The sequence below is a fragment of the Tamandua tetradactyla genome, chromosome 23 (assembly GCF_023851605.1).
Source record: "Tamandua tetradactyla isolate mTamTet1 chromosome 23, mTamTet1.pri, whole genome shotgun sequence".
In the NCBI taxonomy this organism is placed as follows: domain Eukaryota; kingdom Metazoa; phylum Chordata; class Mammalia; order Pilosa; family Myrmecophagidae; genus Tamandua; species Tamandua tetradactyla.
In genome coordinates, this window is record NC_135349.1 from 52,458,809 (window position 1) to 52,477,593 (window position 18,785).

Sequence of the window (18,785 nt, forward strand, 5' to 3'; positions counted from 1 at the left end):
AGAAAATTTTGAAAGAATGCACAGAAAACAACAGACCTTATGGAAAGTAAAAGCATTTTATATTAAATTAACAGAACACTAGAGATGAGTTCTGAGAAGATGGCGGGTTCACCCCAGCTCCAAGGAACAGCTAGAGAAGTGGCAGAAAAACAACTGGGACAGCAATACCGGTGTGTAAGTGACCTGGGAGGGTCTTCCACACCACATAGGGAGGCCCTGGTTGCAAATAGCCTAACGTTCCCTCCTTCAATAAGCTACACCCATGTAGGCCAACCTCAGTGCGCAAACTGTCTGCACATCCCATGCACCTGAACCCCATCGTCTGCCCCTCACACTGTGCCCCAAACACCCCCGCCCCACCCACACCCCCACCCAACCCCACCCCATGCATGTGCACACACCTACCCCAGCCCAACCGGTCTCTTCAGCACAAGCACACAGCTTCACCCCACCCCTCCCGAGACCCACGCACCTGTACCCAGCCCCTCAACCCCCATCTCACCCACCCATGCCCCCTGCAGGTACTCATCTTCACATCCAGGCCACACCCGCTCCCAGCCCTTACAATTGGGCAACCCGAACCTGCCACCCTTGACCTCTATGCACACATACATCTTAATCCGGCCCCTCCCCCCAGACTCTAGCAAGCATGCACCCCCCATGACCACACCCCCAGCTCTGGGCAAGCACTGAGCTTCGTATCTGGGCCACACCCACCCCCAGCCCACCAGGCTCAATCCTGCTCCCCTGCCCGTGCTCTGTAATATGCACACCAGGGACCTGGCCCCCAGACCCGCACACACTAGGGCCCTGCCTGGCCCCCACACCCACACACACTAGGGCCCTGCCTGGCCCCCACACCCACACACACACACAGTCACACCCTTCCCACCGGGCACCCATGCATCCATGCACCGACCTCTTGACCGTTGTATCCCACCTCACGCACATGCACGCTCTTGCCCCACCTCACTCCCACACAAGCGCCCTGCTCCCACACCTGGCAGGTGCTCATCTGCACATCTGTACTACATGACCTCACCCTGCACACGCGGGCACCCCTGCCTCAACTACCCTGAACCTGTGCATCCGCACCACCAGACACCACCCGCAACTCCAGCGACCTGTACCCCGCCCTGCGCATTCGTGCACCTGCACCCTGGCCCCCCAGACACTTTCCCCTGCGCAAGGTCACACCCACACCCTGCCCTCCCTGTGCCCTACCCTCCCTGCACCCTATCTCTATGCCCTGTACCCCACACCCTGATACACACAACCCCCACGCTCCACACAGCCTTCCACATCCTGCCTGCACACCAGCCCCCGTGCAGCTGCACAGCACCCCCATCCGCTTCCTGCCATACCCTACCTCTGTCCCCCACACTCTGCAGGGCTCCTGTGCTCCAAGGCCTGTCTGAGTTGAAAACCGCCCCCGCACCCCATGCTCACAGGCACAGCACAGCATCTCCAACTTGTGCCTATGTCTGAGCCACAACGCATCACCGCACTGTTAGCACTGCATCCTGCCCCACATCCACCCCGCAAATACAAAGCTTTAGACTACTGAAGGAAATCAACTTCCATAGTAACCCTATCAAGATATTTACAGACTCGAAGGCAGCACAAGATCACTAAGCATATTGCGATGTAAACAGATACAGTCCAGCTTACTGACAAATTAAAACACCAGAAGAGACACAGACTTTGGAACAACTAATCAAAGATGTCATATAACTCTACTAAATAAAACCAATGAGATGGTTAATGACATAAAGGAGATCAAGAAGACAATAAATTCCTGAAATCAAAAATTTGAAGGCAAAAACAGACACTAGAAGAGCATAAAGAGGAATCTGAAAGAATAAATAGAAAAATAGCAGATATCGCAAAGATTAAAGATGCTATAGACCAAATCAAAAAATACTAGACACAGAACAGCAGATCTGAAGAGGCAGAAGAAAGAACAAGTAAACTAGAGGACAGGACAACTGATTTTGAACACACAAAAGAACAAATGGAAAAATCTGAATTGGATATCAGAGAAATGATGGACAAAACAAAACACACAAATATAAGAATCACTGATGTCCCAGGAGGAGAAGAAAAGAGCAAAGGGCTAGGAAGATTAGCTGAGGATATAATGGGGGAAAACTTTTCAACCCTTATAAAGGACATAAATATGCAAATCAAAGAAACCCAACAAACTCTAAATAGAATAAATCCAGATACACCTTTCCCAACACATACTAATCAGTCTGTCAAATTTTGAAAAGAAGCAGAAAATCCTGAAAGCAGCAAGAGAAAAACAATCTACTACAAACAAGGGAAACCACATAAGACTGAGTTCGGACTACTCAGTTGGCCCTATGGGGGCAAGCAGGCGGTGGTATGAGATATTTAAGATCTTGAAAGAGAAAGACTTCTGGCCAAGAATTCTGTACTGAGCAAATTGTCCTTCAAACTTGAGGGAGGGTGCACGGGTGGTTCAGTGGTTAGAGTGCCCGCCTTTCATGAAGGAGACCCAAGGTTCAAGTCCCGGACCATGCACCCAAAAAAACAAAAAATTGAGGGAGATTCTGGATGATGATGCAATGCTTTATTTTGTTTTGTTTTTTCTCCTTTCTACTTTCTGGTATTTTCCAAAAAAATTTAATAATATAGTTCACTGTCAAAATAAATATGCTTAACTTATAAAAAAAAAACAGAGATTAAAATTTTTACAGACAAACAAATGCTGAGAGAATTTGTCAACAAGAGGCCAACCCTACAAGAAATACTAGAGGGAGTACTGCCGGCTGAAAAAAATAAAAAGACAGGAGAGGGAGATCGGAGGATAGCACAGAATTGAAGAGTATCTAGTAAGGGTAACTTAAAGGATAAGATAAGAAAAAAGGAAAAGAATATATAGATCAACGAATAAAATCCAAAGGATAAGATGGTAGATTCAAGAAATGCCTCTATAGTAATAACTTTTAATGTTAACAGACTAAACTTACCAATTAAAACATACAGATTGGCAGAATGGATTAAGAAATATGATCCAGCTACATCCTGCTTACAAGAGACTCATCTTAGACCCAAGGATACTAATAGATTGAAAATGAAGGGATGGGAAAAGATGTTCCATACAAGCTATAACCAAAAGAAAGCAGGAGTAGCTATACTAATATCAGACAAAATTGACTTTAAATGTAAAGACATCATAAGAGACAAAGAAGGACACTATATATTGATAAAAGGAACAATTCACCAAGAAGAAATAACAATCATGAATGTTTATGCTCCAAATCAAGGGCTCCAAAGTACATGAGACAGACATTGGCAAAACTGAAGGGAGTGATAGACGTTTCAACGATTAATAATAGGACACTTCAATACACCACTCTCCTCTATAGATAGAACAACCAGAGAGAGAATCAACAAGGAAAGCGAGAACTCAAATAATTGATAAATGAATTAGACCTAACAGACATATACAGGGCATTATACCCCACAATATCAGGATATACATTATTCTTTGGTGCTCATGGAACATTCTCCAGGATAGATCATATGCTGGGGCACAAAACGGGTCTTTGTAAATTTTAAAACATTGAAATTACTCAATGCACTTTCTCTGATCACAATGGAATGAAGCTGGAAATCAATAACCACCAAAGTAACGAGAACTTTCACAAATATATGGAGATTAAACAGCATACTCTTAAACAACCAGTGGGTCAAAGAAGAAACTGCTAGAGAAATCAGTAGCTACCAAGAAGCGAATGAAAATGAGAATACAACATATCAGAACTTATGGGATGTGGCAAAGCCAGTGCTGAGAGGAAAATTTATTGCCCTGAATGCCTGTATTTAAAAAGAAGAAAGAGCAAAACTGGAGGATTTAACAACTCACCTGGAGGAACTCAAGAAAGAACAGCAAACTAACCCAAAGCAAACAGAAGAATAGAAATAACGAAGATTAAAGCAGAGTTAAATGAATGGAAGAACAACAGAAAGACTCAATAAAACCAAAAGTTGGGGGAGCTGGGGTTGTTCAGTGGTAGGATTCTCGCCTGCCATATGGGAGACCCGAGTTCAATTCCTGACCCATGCACTTTCCAAAAACAAACAAACAAACAAAAGAAAGAAAAAACAAAAATTCAACAAATGGTGCTGCAATAATGGGATACTCACATGGAAAAAGAATGAAATGTGACCCCCGCCATACAGCATACCAAAAAAAGAAGCTGGTTCTTTGAGATAATGAATACAATCGATAGATCACTAGCAAGACTGACAAAGAAAAAGAGAGAGGATGCAAACAAACACAATCAGAAATGAGAGGGGGGTGGTTACCACAGACCCTGAAGAAATAATAAAAATCATAAGACAACACTATGAACACCTATATGCCAACAAACTAAACAACTTAGATGAAACGGACAAATTCCTAGAAACACACAAACAAGCCACACTAACTTAAAAAGAAATAGAAGATCTCAACAAACCAATCACAAGTAAAGAAATTTAATCAGTCATAAAAAATCTTCACAAAAAGAAAAGCCCAAGGCCAGATGGCTTCACAGAGCAATTTTTTTTTAATTAAAAAAAATTTAACAAACTAATATGTGATCATTCCGTTCTACATATATAATCAGTAATTCACAATATCATCACTTAGTTGCATATTCATCATTTCTTAGAACATTTGCATCAATTTAGGAAAATAAATAAAAAGACAAGAGAAAAAAAAAAGATTATACATACCATACCCCTTATCCCTTTGCTTTCATTGATCACTAACATTTCAAACTAAATTTATTTTAACCTTTGTTCCCCCTATTATTTTTATTCCATTATGTTCTACTCGTCTGTTGACAAGGTAGATAAAAGGAGCATCAGATACAAGGTTTTTCCAATTACACAGTCACATTGTGAAAGCTGTATCATTATACAATCATCTTCAGTAAACATGGCTACTGGAACACAGCTCTACATTTTCAGGCAGTTCCCTCCAGCCTCTCCCTTACATCTTGAATAACAAGGTGATATCTACTTAATGCGTAAGAATAACCTCCAGGATAACCTCTCGACTCTGTTTGGAATCTCTCAGCCATTGATACTTTGTCTCATTTCCCTCTTTCCCCTTTTGGTTGAGAAGGTTTTCTCAATCCCTTGATGCTGAGTCTCAGCTCATTCTAGGATTTCTGACCCACGTTGCCAGTCACAGGGCAATTTTATCAAAGGTTCCAAAAAGAACTAACACAAATATTGCTCAAACTTTTCCAAAAAACTGAGGAAAACAAAACACTACCTAACTCATTTTATGACGCTAACATCACCTTAATACCAAAACCTGGTAATACTACAAGAAAGGAAAACTACAGGCCAATCTCCCTAATTAATATAAATGAAAAAGTTCTCAACAAAATACTACCAAATCGAATCCAACAACACATTAAAAAAATTATACACCATGACCAAGTGGGACTTATACCAGGAATGCAAGGATGGGTCAACACAAGAAAATCAATTACAAAATTCAACACCCTTTTCTGATAAAAACACTTCAAAAGACAGGAATCAATTGTAACTTCCTCAATATGATAAAGGGCATATATGAAAAAACGATAGATAGCCAGCATCGTACTTAATGGTGAGAGACTGAAAGCCTTTCCCCTAAGACTGGGAACAAGACAAGGATGCCTTCTGTCACCACTATTATTCAAAATTGTACTAGAAGTTCTAGTGAGAATAATCAGGCATGAAAAAGAAATAAAATCCATCCAAATTGGAAGGGAAGAAGTAAAACTTTGATTATTTACAGATGACAGGATAACAAACATGGAAAATCCTGAGAAATCTACAACAAAGTTACTTGAGCTAATAAATTCAGCAAGGTGGCAGGATATAAAATTAATGTGCAAAAATCAGTAATGTTTCTATACACAGGCAATGACTTAACTAAGGAGTCAATTCAGGAAAAAAATCCATTCAAAATAGGAACTAAAAGAATCAAGCACTTAAGAATGAACTTAGCCACGGATGTGAAGGATTTACACACAGAAAACTACACAACGTTTCTAAAAGAAATCAAAGATCTAAACAGTTGCAAAGATGTTTCCTGCTCACGGATAGGAAAGTTAAACGTAGTTAAGATGTCAATTCTAGCACAAAGATTTATGAAGTTGGGGATTAGCGTAGATGAGGAAGATGAGGAGGACATTCGCACAGAGAGCCACTGTGTAAAGCACAATGATGGCAGAGAAAACAACAAGAGTAGCTGAACTGTGGGCAAAGATGACCAAGAGACCAAAATCCTCTGTGGATGACAGGTTAAACCATGTCCCCATGGCTGAGTTTCCTGGTCACCAGAGAATATGGACAAAAAAATTATTGGATTGACTGGCATTTCCTTATTCAACACTGCATTCTACTTTTTTTAGCTAGCTGTTTTCTTTGTAATTTATCATGTTTCAACAACATATCCCCATGAGCAAAATGGGCTCTCTTGGCTCACAGAACTGGATTACACATTTATATTTACATGTATCCATACCAAGCAGAGTAGACACTGGGTTAATTTATGTGTCACAGGATCTTTGGACAATACTTCTCCAGTAAAATTTTAGCTTTGCTTTTGCTGTAGAGCTTTATAAAAGTTCCAATTAATTTATTTGGGACCTGTTAATGAAAAGGGATTTCCTGTGTTCTTTGATCAATATTTTTTTTCTAAATACCTTACTATGGAGGTGAAGCAGAGATATGCTTGATTTCACATGGACAGAAGCCATAGCAAGAAAAGTCATGCAAAGTAAAAAAAGAAAAAAGAAAAAAAAAAAAAAGATGTCAATTCTACCCAAACTGGTCTGCAGTTTCAACAAAGTACCAATCAAAATTTCATCAACCTACTTTGAAGACTTGGAAAAGCTAACTACCAAATTCATCTGGAAGGGAAAGATAGCCCAAATAGCCAAAAGCATCCTACAAAAGAAGGAAGTGGGAAGATTAACACTTCCTAACTTTAAAACATATTATAAAGCCACAGTGTCAAACAGCATGATACTGGCACAAAGATAGAAGCACTGGCCAATGGAAATGAATTCGAGACTGCAGAAATAGACACCAAATCTGTGGTCAACTGATCTTCAACAAGGCCCCCAAATCCACTGAACTGGGACAAAACAGTCTTTTCAATAAATGGGCATGGGAGAACTGGATATCAATAGTCAAAAGAATGAAAGAGGACCCTTATCTTACACCCAATACAAAAGTTAACTCAAATTAGATCAAACACCTAGTACCATAAGAACTAGTACCATAAAGATCCTGGAAGAAAATGTAAGGAAACATCTTTAAGATCTAGTAATAGGAAGTAGCTTCTTAAACTTTACACCTAAAGCACAAGCAACAAAAAGAAAACATAGATAAATGGGAACTCCTCAAAATCAAATGCTTTTGTGCCTCGGAAGACTTCTGTCAAAAAGATGAAGAGGCAACCAATTCATTGGAAGAAAATATTTGGAGATCATACATCAGATAAAGGGTGATATCCTGTATGCATAAAGAAATCAAACAACAACAAAGACCACACAACTCAATTATAAAATAGGCTAAATATATGAATAGACATTTTTTCTAAAGAGATAATACAGATGGTTAAACAGTATAAGAAGAGATGCTCATTTTCATTAGCTATAAGAGAAATGCAGATCAAGACTACAGTGAAATGGCACCTCTCACCTGTAAGAATGGCTGCTATTAAATAAACAGGAAACTATAGATGTTGGAGAAGATATGGAGAAATTAGAACACTTAACATGCTGCTGGTGGAAGTGTATAATGGTACAGCCATTATGGAAGACAGTTTGGTGGTTCTTAGGAAACTAAATACTGAGTTGCCCTATGATCCGACAATACCACTACTCGGTCTATACCCAGAAAGGCTGAAAGTAGTGACATAAACAGACATTTGCACGTCGATGTTCATAGCAGCATTATTCCCAATTGTCAGAAGATGGAAACAGTCCAAGTGTCCATCAACAGACGAGTGTAATAAAATGTGATATAAACATACAATGGAATGTTATGAAGCAGTAAGACGAAATGATGTCCTGAACCACACAACAAGGGGATGAGCCTTGAGGACATAATGATGAGTGAAATAAGCCAGACACAAAAGGATAGATACTGTCTGATTCCACTTTTATGATCATGGTAAAGGTAAAATCAGAGGCTTATAATACAGAATATACGGGACTTAGAGATACATAGAAGGTAGAAATGGGTGAATGGTTAGCTAATGAGGCTGAACTTAAATATAAGGGAATAGACAGAAGTGAAGGTGGTTCACTAGTGGGTCTATGGGTAATATTCTCATACTGAAGGTGAACATGATTGAAATGGGTTGTATAGACCCATGTGTCCCACTGATTAACACTACCAATATAAATAAGTTCTTGCATTAACTACTGCAAAGGTGTGAATTTTGTACAAACATGTATAAGTGCGGGGTATGGGGGGAAACTGCCATTGCATGCTATGGGCTATGTTCAATAGGGAAACCTCAACAGTAACAAAGCAACACCAGGAGTACACAATGGGGGAAAGGACAAGAGTTAAGGGGAGATTTGGATTTCCTATTTGGCGAGGCTGTGTTTATAGGTTATCTTTACCTTGGGAACAATAAAATTATCTAAAATTGAGAGTGCTGGTGGATTGCTGACTTTGGACATTACATATGATGCCCCTTGAACGGAGGTGGCTAAAAGATGCACTGACTAAGAAGTAGATTGGTGAACAATGGTGCATACATATGATCAAATATTGTGCTGCTACAAAAAGATACAAAGTTGTGAGGTATATGATGCTGTAAATGAACTTGTGGGACAGTTGGTGAGGCAAAAAAGTCAGAAACAAAAGAACAAACATTGTATGGTCTCATAGAGAAAATACTCACAGGAAAACAAGGGCCTAGACTGTACGCTCTTATAGCAGTCACATTTAGTCCAGAGTGGTAATTGTTATTTCTGGATTTTGAGAGGCTGTTTTTTATATATATAACCTGGTATTCAGAGATAAGAACGAAGCCGATCAGGTCAGGATTAAGGTAATTCAGGATACAGAGGTAAGGAAGACATTGTCTATATTTTAGAACATCTACTCTTTGAGACCAAAGGAAGAAAGGGCCTTTAATCCCGTATAGCTTAATGTAATGCCTAGATAAAACCCAGAGTATATTAAGCAGATAATCAAAAAGTATTGGCAAAGGACAAATACTGTATGTTCTCACTAATATTTGCTAACATTAATGAGCAAATTTGGGATTGAAGTTAAGAACACAGATTATCAGAGATAGAAGCAGGGTAGAGATTGGGCAACTGGTGCAGAAGGAATACAGATTGTGCAACAGGAATGACTGTAAAAATTCAGAAATGGGCCTTTTGGCTGGAACTGCCATCTTATAGTAATTCGCCAAAATGACAAATACGAAGGGAAAGAGGATAGGCCCTGCTATACGTTTTCTAGGCCTTTCAGAAAACATGGAGTTGTTCCTCTGGCCACATACATGCAAATCTCCAAGAAAGGCGATATTGCAGACATCAAGGGAATGGGGACTGTTCAAAAAGGAATGTCCTACAAATATTACCACGGCCAAACTGGAAGGGTCTATAATGCTACCCAGCATGCTGCTGGTATTGTTATAAACAAACAAGTGAAGGGCGAGATTCTTGCCAAGAGAATTAATGTGCGTATTAAGCATATTAAGCCCTCTAAGAGTCGAGATAGCTTCCTGAAGTGTGCAAAGGAAAACAATCAGAAAAAAAAAGGAAGCCAAAGAGAAAGGCATCTGGTTCAACTGCAGTACCAGCCTGGTTCCCCAGAGAAGCACACTTTGTGGGAACCAATGGAAAGGAGCCTGAGCCTCTCGAACCTATTCCCTATGAATTCATGGCAAAAATTAAATATTTGTGGTTTGATAAAAAAAAAAAAATTTCAGAAATGGACAGCACAATACTACCTGATTATAGCACAGAAGTACTACATGAAGCTGAATGTGAATATGATAGAGGGAGAAGGGCTGGGGGCACGTATGAAACCAGAAGGAAAGATAGAGGATAAAGACTGAGATAGTATAATTTAGGAATGCCTAGAGTGGATAATGATGGTGATTAAATATACAAATAAAAAAAAAGTTTCTGCATGAGGGAGAACAAATGAATGTCAATTTTGCAGGATGCTGAAAATAGATGGTATATAGGAAAAAGTACAATCAATGCAAGCTAGGGTCTATAGTCAACGTAACACTGTAACATGCTTCCACTGAACGTAACAAAGGCATTATGCCAAAACTAAATGTCAACGTGCAGGGGTCATGGGGAAGGAGTATGGATTCTTAGTGGAAGAAAAGGAAATGTCTTCAGATAGAGTATGGTAGTGAAGGCATGTGTATATACTTGGGTTGGATTGTATGATGTGTGAACAAAACTGTTTAAAAATGAACAGAGAAACAAGTGCTAGAGAAAATGTGGAGAAAGAGATGTACCTATTCACTGTCAGTAGGGAAATGAGAGGTGCAGCCCCCTGGAGGACAGTGAGGTGGTTCAGCTGGAGGCTAGGGGTGGGGTTGCCACATAATCCTGAAACCCCACTGCTCAGTGTAAACCCGGACGAGCTTAGGGTAGGGACATGAATGGGTATTTACACACTGGTATCTATGGCAGCAGTGTTCACAATCCACAACGGATGGAGGTGCCCTAAGGGTACAACTGAGGAACGGAAGAGGAAACCATGATGTGTACGTACAACGGCTTACTGAGAGGCAGCAAGAAGGAACGAAGTTGTGAGGCAGGCAACTAGATAACGAACCCTAAGAGCTGTATATTGAATAAAGTGTCAGAAAGAAAAAGATAAATGTTATCATACCTCACTCATATGGTCTAACAATAATATAAAAACTCGGTGAATTGAAGTCGAGAGCAAGGGTTATCAGGCTGGGACCTCTTGGAAAGGGTCCTAGATTGTAAGCTGTTACAATAGCAATCACACATATTCAGGAGCTGTAACTGTTATTTCTAAATTCTGAGATACTGAGCTGTTTATATATAACCTAGTCATTCCTAGGAACTTCGGGAATTTGTGTGACACCTGAGACTCAGATTTAGAGCTCTGAAGCTATGAAAGTCAGCAGTACCCCAAACAGGAACAGTTTAAAAAGTTGAAAAAGGGATCAGACTTTGACCAGAGACATGAAGGAAGCTGAACTGGATAGGACTGGGGCAGATCAGAATACAGGGTAAAGGATACCATCCATATTTTAAAACTTCAACCTTTGTGTGAGACCAAAAGGAGAGATGCTTATTTGGTGAAAATTTTTATGTTGGGTAGTGCATTTCCTAATTTCACTTGTATGGCCAGTTTAGCTGAACACCATAAGTACATGGAATCTTGAATAGGGCACGGGACTTTGTTGGTTTGTCCAGGTTAGTGTGATGCCCCAATAAATCCCAGAGTAATCTGGGCAATGATAAAAAGTATTTGCCCCCTTGGAGCACTGGAGAAAGGAGGAAATATTTAACTTCCCCACTGGGAGAATTCTTGGTGTTCTTATAAGCAGTGGAGACATCCAAACTAATAGGCTGAGCTCTCGATCTTGGGATTCACCCCTACGAAATTTACTCCTGCAAGGGATAGGCTAAGCCTACTTAATATTATGCCTAAGATTCACCCCCAGAGAACCTCTTTTTTTTTTAATTTATTTTTTATTTTTTTTATTTTTTTAAAAAAATTTTATTAATTAAAAAAATATATAAGAAACAAACATTCCCAACACATACACTCAGCAAAATCTTTTTTTTTTTTTTTTCTTTTTTACAAGGGCAGGCACCAGGAATCGAACCTGGGTCCTCTCGCATGGCAGGCAAGCATTCTTGCCTGCTGAGCCACCGTGAATGCCCGCCAGAGAACCTCTTTTGTTGCTAATACATGGCCTCTCTCTCTAAGCCAACATGACAAGAAAACTCACTGTCCACCCCCCTACTGGGATATGACTCCCAGGGGTATAAATCCCCCTGGCAAGGTGGGAAAGACATCCCGGAATGAGCTAGGACCTGGCTTCAAGGGATTGAGAAAATCTTCTTGACCAAAAGGAGAAAGACAAACGAAAAAAAAATAAAGTTTCAGGGACTGAGAGATTTCAAACAGAGTCAAGAGGTTGTCCTGGAGGTTATTCCTTTGCATTATATAGATATTCCCTTTTTAGTTTAAGGTACATTAGAGAGGCTAGAGGGAAGTGCCTGAAACTGTAGAGCTGTGCTCCAGTAGCCTTGTTTCTTGAAGATGACTGTATAATGTTAGAGCTTTTACAATGTGACTGTGTGATTGTAAAAACCTTGTGTTTGATGCTCCTTTTATCTAGGGTATGGATAGATGAATAAAAAAATAATCAAATAACGGGGGACAAAGGTTAAAATAAATTGGGTAGATGGAAATATTATTTAGTCAATGAGAGGGAAGGGTAAGGAGTATGGTAAGTATGAGATTTTTTTTTTTTTTTATTTCTTTTTCTGGAGTGATGCAAATGTCCTGAAAAAGGATCATGGTGATGAACGCACAACTATGAGATGATACTGTGAGCTACTGATTCTACACTGTGAACCACTGATTCTACACCACGTATGGAACGTTTGTATGTTAAGAATGTGTGTATGTTAAGATTTATCAATAAAAATCTTAAACATATTTAATGTATTCAAATCTATATAAATATATTATTTATACACACACACACACACACACACACACACACACAAAAGAAAAAAGAATGTATTGGCAAAGTCCCTTGAGGGGTAGGAGAAAAAAATATGGAACTATTAAACTTTACCACCAGAGAGACCCCTGATACTGTGTCAGACATTACGGACACCCAAATCAATAGGCCAAGCCCCTGATCTTGAAGCTTGCTCTTATGAAGCTTATGTATGTAGCAGAGAAGCTTCGCCTAAGAGTGACTTCTGGAGGACCACCTTTGTTGCTCAGATGTGGCCTCTTTCTCTCCAAGCCCAAGTCTGCAAGTGAAATCTCTGCCCTCCCCACCACATGGGACATAACTCCAGGGGTGTAAATCTCCCTGGCAGCATGGGAGATGACCCCCAGGGATGAGCCTGGCCCTGGCACTGTGGGATCGACAATGCCATCTTGGCCAAAAAGGGGAAAATAAGTGTAATAAATAAGGTGTCAGTGGCTGAGAGAGTTCAAATAAACTCTAAAGGCTATTCTGGAGGTCACTCTTATGCAAGCTTCAGTTAGACATTGCTACCTATCACAGCTTGCTAAACCCCAACCAAAACCATTCCTGCTAATCCTAAAGAATACCTAGGGCAATATATAAGATTCTACAAAGGTTCCACGCACTAGGGGAAATTTCCAGACACCTACAATCTCCAGATAAGTCCCTGGACCAGGTAAGTCCGGAAATGCAGAGAGGCCAGTCTCTTTAGAAATCAACTAGTTCCATCCTGCTATTCCATATTATCGACAGCCCCCTTTCAATATGAAAAAGTTAGAATGGGCATAGCCCAAACACGTGATCATATTGATTAAAGGAGAAAAGACATCTGACAAAATCCAGCAACCTTTTTTTTCCTATAAATTATTTTATTTATTTATTTTTATTAATTAAAAAAAAAGATTAGCTAACACAACATTTAGAAATCATTCCATTCTACATATGCAATCAGTAATTCTTAATATCATCACATAGATGTATGATCATCATTTCTTAGTACATTTGCATTGATTTAGAAAAAGAAATAGCAAGACAACAGAAAAAGAAATAAAATGATAATATAGAGAAAAAAATAAAAATAAAAAATAAAAAATATATATATAAAAAAACACACAAACAAACAAAAAAAACTATAGCTCAGATGCAGCTTCATTCAGTGTTTTAACATAATTGCATTACAATTAGGTAGTATTGTGCTGTCCACTTTTGAGTTTTTGTATCTAGTCCTGTTGCACAGTCTGTATCCCTTCAGCTCCAATTACCCATTATCTTACCCTGTTTCTAACTCCTGATGGTCTCTGTTACCAATGACATATTCCAAGTTTATTCTCGAATGTCCGTTCACATCAGTGAGACCATACAGTATGTGTCCTTTAGTTTTTGGCTAGTCTCACTCAGCATAATGTTCTCTAGGTCCATCCATGTTATTACATGCTTCATAAGTTTATTCTGTCTTAAAGCTGCATAATATTCTATCATATGTATATACCACAGTTTGTTTAGCCACTCGTCTGTTGATGGACATTTTGGCTGTTTCCATCTCTTTGCAATTGTAAATAACGCCGCTATAAACATTGGTGTGCAAATGGCCGTTTGTATCTTTGCCCTTAAGTCCTCTGAGCAGATACCTAGCAATGGTATTGCTGGGTCATATGGCAATTCTATATTCAGTTTTTTGAGGAACCGCCAAACTGCCTTCCACAGTGGTTGCACCATTTGACATTCCCACCAACAGTGGATAAGTGTGCCTCTTTCTCCGCATCCTCTCCAGCACTTGTCATTTTCTGTTTTGTTGATAATGGCCATTCTGGTGGGTGTGAGATGATATCTCATTGTGGTTTTGATTTGCATTTCTCTAATGGCCAGGGACATTGAGCATCTCTTCATGTGCCTTTTGGCCATTTGTATTTCCTCTTCTGAGAGGTGTCTGTTCAAGTCTTTTTCCCATTTTGTAATTGGGTTGGCTGTCTTTTTGTTGTTGAGTTAAACAATCTCTTCATAAATTCTGGATACTAGACCATTATCTGATATGTCGTTTCCAAATACTGTCTCCCATTGTGTAGGCTGTCTGAAGTTCTTTGACGCACGAAGTGTTTAATTTTGAGGAGCTCCCATTTATTTATTTCTTTCTTCAGTGCTCTTGCTTTAGGTTTAAGGTCCATAAAACCGCCTCCAATTGTAAGTTTCATAAGATATCTCCCTACATTTTCCTCTAACTATTTTATGGTCTTAGACCTAATGTTTAGAACTTTGATCCATTTTGAGTTAACTTTTGTATAGGGTGTGAGATACGGGTCCTCTTTCATTCTTTTGCATATGGATATCCAGTTCTCTAGGCACCATTTATTGAAGAGACTGTTCTGTCCCAGGTGAATTGGCTTGACTGCCTTATCAAAGATCAAATGACCATAGATGAGAGGGTCTATATCTGAGCACTCTATTCAATTCTATTGGTCGATAGATCTATCTTTATGCCAATACCATGCTGTTTTGACCACTGTGGCTTCATAATATGCCTTAAAGTCTGGCAGCTTGAGACCTCCAGCTTCGTTTTTTTCCTCAAGATACTTTTAGCAATTTGGGGCACCTTACCCTTCCAGATAAATTTGCTTATTGGTTTTCTATTTCTGAAAATTTGTTGGGATTTTGATTTGTATTGCAGTGAATCTGTAAATCAATTTAGGTAGGATTGACATCTTAACTATATTTAGTCTTCCAATCCATGAACACGGTATGCCCTTCCATCTATTTAGGTCTTCTGTGATTTCTTTTAACAGTTTTTCGTAGTTTTCTTTGTATAGGTCTTTTGTCTCTTTAGTTAAATTTATTCCTAAGTACTTTATTCTTTTAGTTGCAATTGTAAATGGAATTCGTTTCTTGATTTCCCCCTCAGCTTGTTCATTGCTAGTGTACAGAAACGCTACGGATTTTTGAATGTTGATCTTATAACCTGCCACTTTGCTGTACACATTTATTAGCTCTAGTAGTTTTGTTGTGGATTTTTCCAGGTTTTCAACGTATAGTATCATATCGTCTGCAAACAGTGATAGTTTTATTTCTTCCTTTCCAATTTTGATGCCTTGTATTTCTTTTTCTTGTCTAATTGCTCTGGCTAGAACCTCCAACACGATGTTGAATAATAGTGGTGATAATGGACATCCTTGTCTCGTTCCTGATCTTAGGGGGAAAGTTTTCAATTTTTCCCCATTGAGGATGATATTAGCTGCGGGTTTTTCATATATTCCCTCTATCATTTTAAGGAAGTTCCCTTGTATTCCTATCCTTTGAAGTGTTTTCAACAGGAAAGGATGTTGAATCTTGTCAAATGCCTTCTCTGCGTCAATTGAGATGATCATGTAATTTTTCTGCTTTGATGTGTTGATATGGTGTATTACATTAATTGATTTTCTTATGTTGAACCATCCTTGCATACCTGGGATGAATCCTACTTGGTCATGATGTATAATTCTTTTAATGTGTTGCTGGATTTGATTTGCTAGAATTTTGTTGAGGATTTTTGCGTCTATATTCATTAGAGAGATTGGTCTGTAGTTTTCTTTTTTTGTAATATCTTTGCCTGGTTTTGGTATGAGGGTGATGTTGGCTTCATAGAATGAATTAGGTAGCTTTCCCTCCTCATCAATTTTTTTGAAGATTTTGAGCAGAGTTGGTACTAATTCTTTCTGGAATGTTTGGTAGAATTCACATGTGAAGCCGTCTGGTCCTGGACTTTTCTTTTTGGGAAGCTTTTGAATGACTGATTCGATTTCTTTACTCGTGATTGGTTTGTTGAGGTCTATTTCTTCTTGAGTCAAAGTTGGTTGTTCATGCCTTTCTAGGAAGTTGTCCATTTCATCTACATTGTTGTATTTATTAGCGTAAAGTTGTTCATAGTATCCTCTTATTACCTTCTTTATTTCTGTGAGGTCAGTGGTTATGTCTCCTCTTCCACTTCTGATCTTATTTATTTGCATCCTCTCTCTTCTTCTTTTTGTCAATCTTGATAAGCGCCCATCAATCTTATTGATTTTCTCATAGAACCAACTTCTGGTCTTACTGATTTTCTCTATTGTTTTCATGTTCTCAATTTCATTTATTTCTGCTCTAATCTTTGTTATTTCTTTCCTTTTGCTTGCTTTGGGGTTAGTTTGCTGTTCTTTCTCCAGTTCTTCCAAGTGGACAGTTAATTCCTGCATTTTTGCCTTTTCTTCTTTTCTGATATAGGCATTTAGGGAAATAAATTTCCCTCTTAGCACTGCCTTTGCTGCGTCCCATAGGTTTTGATATGTTGTGTTTTCATTTTCATTCGCCTCGAGATATTTACTAATTTCTCTTGTAATTTCTTCCTTGACCCACTGGTTGTTTAAGAGTGTGTTGTTGAGCCTCCAGGTATCTGTGAATTTTCTGGCACTCTGCCTATTATTGATTTCCAACTTCATTCCTTTATGATCCGAGAAAGTGTTGTGTATGATTTCAATCTTTTTAAATTTGTTGAGATTTGCTTTGTGACCCAGCATATGGTCTATCTTTGAGAATGATCCATGAGCACTTGAGAAAAAGGTGTATCCTGCTGTTGTGGGGTGTAATGTCCTATAAATGTCTGTTAAGTCTAGCTCATTTATTGTCATATTCAAATTCTCTGTTTCTTTATTGATCCTCTGTCTAGATGTTCTGTCCATTGATGAGAGTGGCGAATTGAAGTCTCCAACTATTATGGTAGATGTGTCTATTTCCCTTTTCAGTGATTGCAGTGTATTCCTCACGTATTTTGGGGCATTCTGATTTGGTGCATAAATATTTAAGATTGTTATGTCTTCTTGTTGAATTGTTCCTTTTATTAGTAGATAGTATCCTTCTTTGTCTCTTTTAACTGTTTTACATTTGAAGTCTAATTTGTTGGATATTAGTATAGCTACTCCTGCTCTTTTCTGGTTGTTATTTGCATGAAATATCTTTTCCCAACCTTTCACTTTCAACCTATGTTTATCTTTGGGTCTAAGATGTGTTTCCTGTAGACAGCATGTAGAAGGATCCTGTTTTTTAATCCATTCTGCCAGTCTATGTCTTTTGATTGGGGAATTCAGTCCATTAACATTTAGTGTTATTACTGTTTGGGTAATACTTTCCTCTACCATTTTGCCTTTTGTATTATATATATCATATTTGATTTTCCTTCTTTCTACACTCTTCTCCATACCTCTCTCTTCTGTCTTTTCGTATCTGACTCTAGTGCTTCCTTTAGTATTTCTTGCAGAGCTGGTCTCTTGGTCACAAATTCTCTCAGTGACTTTTTGTCTGAGAATGTTTTAATTTCTCCCTCATTTTTGAAGGATAATTTTGCTGGATATAGAATTCTTGGTTGGCAGTTGTTCTCTTTTAGTAATTTAAATATATCATCCCACTGTCTTCTAGCTTCCATGGTTTCTGCTGAGAAATCTACACACAGTCTTATTGGGTTTCCCTTGTATGTGATGGATTGTTTTTCTCTTGCTGCTTTCAAGATCCTCTCTTTCTCTTTGACCTCTGACATTCTGATTAGTAAGTGTCTTGGAGAACGCCTATTTGGGTCTATCCTCTTTGGGGTGCGCTGCACTTCTTGGATCTGTAATTTTAGGTCTTTCATAAGAGTTGGGAAATTTTCAGTGATAATTTCTTCCATTAGTTTTTCTCCTCCTTTTCCCTTCTCTTCTCCTTCTGGGACACCCACAACACGTATATTTGTGCACTTCATATTATCATTCAATTCCCTGAGCCCCTGCTCAAATTTTTCCATTCTTTTCCCTATAGTTTCTGTTTCTTTTTGGATTTCAGATGTTCCATCCTCCAGTTCACTAATTCTATCCTCTGTCTCTTTAAATCTACCATTGTAGGTTTCCATTGTTTTTTTCATCTCTTCTATTGTGTCTTTCAATCCTATAAGTTCTGTGATTTGCTTTTTCAGACTTTCCATTTCTTCTTTTTGTTGATCCTATACCTTCTTCATGCCCTCCCTCAATTTATCGATTTGGTTTTTGAA

The 18,785-nt window shown here is 38.9% G+C and overlaps 1 protein-coding gene and 1 pseudogene across 12 annotated transcripts in view; one reads left to right on the forward strand and one right to left on the reverse strand.

The window, feature by feature from the left end:
- Positions 1-18,785, reverse strand: part of MGRN1 (mahogunin ring finger 1) — an 85,059-nt gene that overhangs the window by 15,994 nt on the left and 50,280 nt on the right. The window lies entirely within an intron of this gene.
- LOC143667816 (large ribosomal subunit protein eL21 pseudogene) lies at positions 9,462-10,662 on the forward strand (annotated as a pseudogene).